The sequence below is a fragment of the Chrysoperla carnea genome (genome assembly GCF_905475395.1).
Source record: "Chrysoperla carnea chromosome X unlocalized genomic scaffold, inChrCarn1.1 SUPER_X_unloc_173, whole genome shotgun sequence".
NCBI classification, from domain to species: Eukaryota; Metazoa; Arthropoda; class Insecta; order Neuroptera; family Chrysopidae; genus Chrysoperla; species Chrysoperla carnea.
The window spans coordinates 12501-17904 of NW_025408126.1; the positions used below are offsets into that span (position 1 = coordinate 12501).

General features: G+C 31.7%; 3 non-coding genes across 3 annotated transcripts in view; all 3 read right to left on the reverse strand.

Moving 5' to 3' along the window:
- LOC123303996 overlaps nt 1-1281 on the reverse strand; it is a 4577-nt gene extending 3296 nt beyond the window's left edge. The window contains exon 1 of the ribosomal RNA XR_006536058.1: nt 1-1281. This exon is cut by the window's left edge and continues 3296 nt beyond it. This is a non-coding gene — a ribosomal RNA (large subunit ribosomal RNA).
- A 635-nt stretch (nt 1282-1916) lies between these two features.
- On the reverse strand, nt 1917-2071 carry LOC123303993. The gene has a single exon (XR_006536055.1). It is a non-coding gene; the product is annotated as a 5.8S ribosomal RNA (ribosomal RNA).
- Nucleotides 2072-3024: 953 nt separating this feature from the next.
- Nucleotides 3025-5180, reverse strand: LOC123303995. Its single transcript, XR_006536057.1, has one exon. It is a non-coding gene; the product is annotated as a small subunit ribosomal RNA (ribosomal RNA).
- Between the last annotated feature and the right edge of the window lie 224 nt (nt 5181-5404).

A 5404-nucleotide genomic window follows, 5' to 3' on the forward strand; every position in this document is an offset into this window, starting at 1 on the left:
TCCATCAGGGTTTCCCCTGACTTCATCCTGACCAGGCATAGTTCACCATCTTTCGGGTCCCAGCGTGTACGCTCTAGGTGCGCCTCTATTATAATATAATCCGAAAACTAAATTATAATAATATAAGACGCCCTAGGAGTGCGATATTTAATACATAATATAAATATATCCTCCTTTTATCATTTATAAAAAAATATAAATAATATTTACTTTCATTGTGCCTTTGGGTTTCATAAAATTTATAAATATTTCGATGAAAAAATATTTTATTCCCAATGACTTGCGTACATGCTAGACTCCTTGGTCCGTGTTTCAAGACGGGTCCTGAAAGTACCCAAAGCTATATCGTCGCTGACAGATAAATTTTTAATAAAAAAAAATGAGCCAGTTCATTATCATACACCTACTGACAGTTAAATAGTATCATATAACGGCATAAAATCCGTATATATAATATGTTTTAATAAAAAAACCTATTTATACTCGTGGTGGATCTGAACGCGTTAATAACGCGACTCAATATCAATTTATAATTAATACCATCAAACAATTAATCAAGAAACATAGGCGTTTAACATACACAAAATATTATCAAAAAATAATATTGTACATTAATCAACGCACCAATGCCTATAGATTAATATTTAATGGGTCGCAACGTCCTACAAGATGAGAAGTGCATACCTCGTTATCATACAATTAACAATATACAGCAGTGCATATATTTTTACTAAAAATAAATTCCTAATAAAAATTTTTGTCACATGCTAGTACAAATTGGTTGATTAACGATAAAAAGTAAATGAATCTCATCTTTCGACCTTTCGGGTTTCTCAGGTTTACCCCTGAACGGTTTTACGTACTCTTTAACTCTCTCTTCAAAGTTCTTTTCAACTTTCCCTCACGGTACTTGTTCGCTATCGGTCTCGTGGTAATATTTAGCCTTAGATGGAGTTTACCACCCACTTAGAGCTGCACTCTCAAGCAACCCGACTCTAAGGAAAGATTCACCTATCATCAATAATAATCACTACGGGCCTGGCACCCTCTATGGGTATATGGCCCCATTCAAGATGGACTTGGATGTATTATATAACAATAGGTTTATATTGAATCTTCCTAAACACTACATTCCCCAAGTGTCTGTTTATCAGCCACGGGGTTCAGTGCTGGGCTTATCCCTGTTCGCTCGCCGCTACTAAGGGAATCCTAGTTAGTTTCTTTTCCTCCGCTTAATAATATGCTTAAATTCAGCGGGTAATCTCACCTACTCTGAGGTCGTAAAAGTTTTTAGAAGTATTAAAACAAAAATTTTTTTTATATATTATGTTTTTGTTATATTTTATAAGTAAACAATTTTCTTAATTATTCATACTCAAATTTTTTTAATATTATTATATAATATTATTTTTATATTTATCTAAAGAGAAGAAAATAAAAAATAAATAATTATATATATTAATTTTTTTCGAGTATATTGAAAATTTTATTACAAATAAAATATTCCATAACAAAATATTAATATATAATATTTTTGTTTATTCTTCTTTATTTAATATTTTAAAAATATATTATTAATATCATTTATTATTAATATTATTATTAACATAAAGTTTTATAATATTATATATAAATGATAAAAAATAATATTGATATATTAATTTAAAAATGTCGACAAATAATAAAAAATATATAAATTTTAAATGCTATTAAAAACATTTTATATTTATTTTTTTCTTATATTTGGCGTAAAACATTCATATATAAATAATTTTACATTTCTTTTATAAAAATTTTATTTATCAATTTAATTAAATATGAAAAAATAAATTTTCTTTTTTAATTATTGATAAATTTCTTTTTCATAAAAAAAATTTTATGTAAAATAATCTTTTATTATATTAATATAATGTATACGACCCTCAGCCAGATGTGGTCCGGGAACAGTATCCAAGGACCGCAATGTGCGTTCGAAATGTCAATGTTCATGTGTCCTGCAGTTCACAAGTTGACGCGCAATTAGCTGCGTTCTTCATCGACCCACGAGCCAAGTGATCCACCGTCCAGGGTAATCTTTTTAAATTTTAAATGTAAGTATTATTATTAATAATAATCTTTATTTTTAATATAAAAAATAAAATTATTAATTTATATATCTTTATAAATTCTTTTAAAATAAAAAAATTTTTCTAGAATATAAATTATATATTTTATTTTAAATATATATATATATAAATTAAAGATATTATGGTATTAATAAATATATACATAACATTTTTGATATTTTTGTTAGTGCTAGCTAGATATAATAATTAATATTTGGTATATTTTATAGAAATGTATTTATTTTTTTTTTATAAATTATTTTCTACATAAAAATATATATAATATTAATATGGTACAAAACAAATGGGTTTGTTTTTTAACATAATAACTTTTAATAAAAAAAAAGAAATATCAAGACAAAACATAAAGAAATTTAAATTTGAAATAAATTTTATTCTTTAAAAAAATTTTATCTTGTGTTTTCTTTATTTTTATTATATAACATAGAAAAATAAAAATATAGATTATATCAATTATAATCTTATTTTATTTTTCTTAATAGAGATTATATACATATAAACAAATAATTTCAATATATTCTATTTTTAATTTCACTTTTTTATAAGAGAAATTATTTATAGATTTTATTAATAATTATTGTTTAATAATAATAATAATATTGAATATAAAAATATTTTATATGTAACAAATATATTATTAATATTTATATAATATTCTCTATATTATATGTATAGATATATTATGTGTATAAAAAAAGTTTGGCGTATTACTTTAATATGATATCATAACCAAAATAAATCTCTTTTAACACATAATTACTATTATATATTTTGAGAAAATTACATATTAATATGTTATTTTGTTAAAAAAAATATTTCTTATCAATAATATTTTTATTTTTTGGAATATTTAAAAACAATACAAAAAATATAAATAAATATATTTTATATATATCGTTAATGATCCTTCCGCAGGTTCACCTACGGAAACCTTGTTACGACTTTTACTTCCTCTAAATGATCAAGTTTGGTCATCTTCCCAGCAACATCGGCAATATCAGAAATATTGCCGCGTACCAGTCCGAAGACCTCACTAAATCATTCAATCGGTAGTAGCGACGGGCGGTGTGTACAAAGGGCAGGGACGTAATCAACGCGAGCTTATGACTCGCGCTTACTGGGAATTCCTCGTTCATGGGGAACAATTGCAAGCCCCAATCCCTAGCACGAAGGAGGTTCAGCGGGTTACCCGGACCTTTCGGCCTGGGAGGACACGCTGATTCCTTCAGTGTAGCGCGCGTGCGGCCCAGAACATCTAAGGGCATCACAGACCTGTTATTGCTCAATCTCGTGCGGCTAGAATGCCGCCTGTCCCTCTAAGAAGAATTATTTGTACGCCGGCAGTAAAAACCACATCAAAAAACTGCGTACCCATACACCATAACATATGCAACATAAAGCACAATATATACAAAATATAATCTTGATCGTTAAATCTCAAAAATACATGCATATATAAATACAATACATAACACACATGAAAATGAATGAAATGGGAAACAAACAGCCGATGGGCCTTGAGATGCCGGTAAAGTACGTCTATTTAGCAGGCTAGAGTCTCGTTCGTTATCGGAATTAACCAGACAAATCGCTCCACCAACTAAGAACGGCCATGCACCACCACCCACCGAATCAAGAAAGAGCTCTCAATCTGTCAATCCTTCCGGTGTCCGGGCCTGGTGAGGTTTCCCGTGTTGAGTCAAATTAAGCCGCAGGCTCCACTCCTGGTGGTGCCCTTCCGTCAATTCCTTTAAGTTTCAGCTTTGCAACCATACTTCCCCCGGAACCCAAAAGCTTTGGTTTCCCGGAAGCTGCCCGCCGAGTCATCGGAGGAACTTCGGCGGATCGCTAGCTGGCATCGTTTATGGTTAGAACTAGGGCGGTATCTGATCGCCTTCGAACCTCTAACTTTCGTTCTTGATCAATCAAAACATTTTTGGCAAATGCTTTCGCTTCTGTCCGTCTTGCGACGATCCAAGAATTTCACCTCTAACGTCGCAATACGAATGCCCCCATCTGTCCGTATTAATCATTACCTCGGAGTTCCGAAAACCAACAAAATAGAACCGAGGTCCTATTCCATTATTCCATGCACACAATATTCAGGCAAAATTTGAGCCTGCCTTAAGCACTCTAATTTGTTCAAAGTAAACGTACCGGCCCACCTCGACACTCAATTAAGAGCACCGCGACGGGATTGCAATTGGGGGCTGCCACCGCTCTTAACGGTTAAACACTTACGACAAATTACATAATAAAAATATATATAATGCATTAAATAAATAATAACACTAAAATATACTTTATACATAATCTGTACCACCCACCGGTAGGACGTCCCACATAACATGCTAGTTAAACAATGCGAGCATTGAACCAACAGTGTAGGACACAGATTCGACTACGAGCTTTTTAACCGCAACAACTTTAATATACGCTATTGGAGCTGGAATTACCGCGGCTGCTGGCACCAGACTTGCCCTCCAATGGATCCTCGTTAAAGGATTTAAAGTGTACTCATTCCGATTACGGGGCCTCGGATGAGTCCCGTATCGTTATTTTTCGTCACTACCTCCCCGTGCCGGGAGTGGGTAATTTGCGCGCCTGCTGCCTTCCTTGGATGTGGTAGCCGTTTCTCAGGCTCCCTCTCCGGAATCGAACCCTGATTCCCCGTTACCCGTTACAACCATGGTAGGCGCAGAACCTACCATCGACAGTTGATAAGGCAGACATTTGAAAGATGCGTCGCCGGTACGAGACCGTGCGATCAGCTTAAAGTTATTCAGAGTCACCAAATTAAACGATGCAAATTAAAATTTACACCGATTGGTTTTGATCTAATAAAAGCATTCCTTCCATCTCTGGTCGGAACTCTGTTTGCATGTATTAGCTCTAGAATTACCACAGTTATCCAAGTAAATGTGGGTACGATCTAAGGAACCATAACTGATATAATGAGCCTTTCGCGGTTTCACCTTAATTTGGCTTGTACTGAGACATGCATGGCTTAATCTTTGAGACAAGCATATGACTACTGGCAGGATCAACCAGGGAACTATTTGTATTTATAATATTAAATATATAATAATATACATGATATTTTTGTTTTCTTATTATAAGAAAAAAAATTTTCATACAATAATTATTAATATATAATAATATTATTACAATTTCATTTTAAATATCAGATGGTCTCACCCATTACTGATATAAATTTTTTTTTTTTTATATCTCTATTGTTTTAAAATTAATAGAAAAAACATATGAGATATATATAT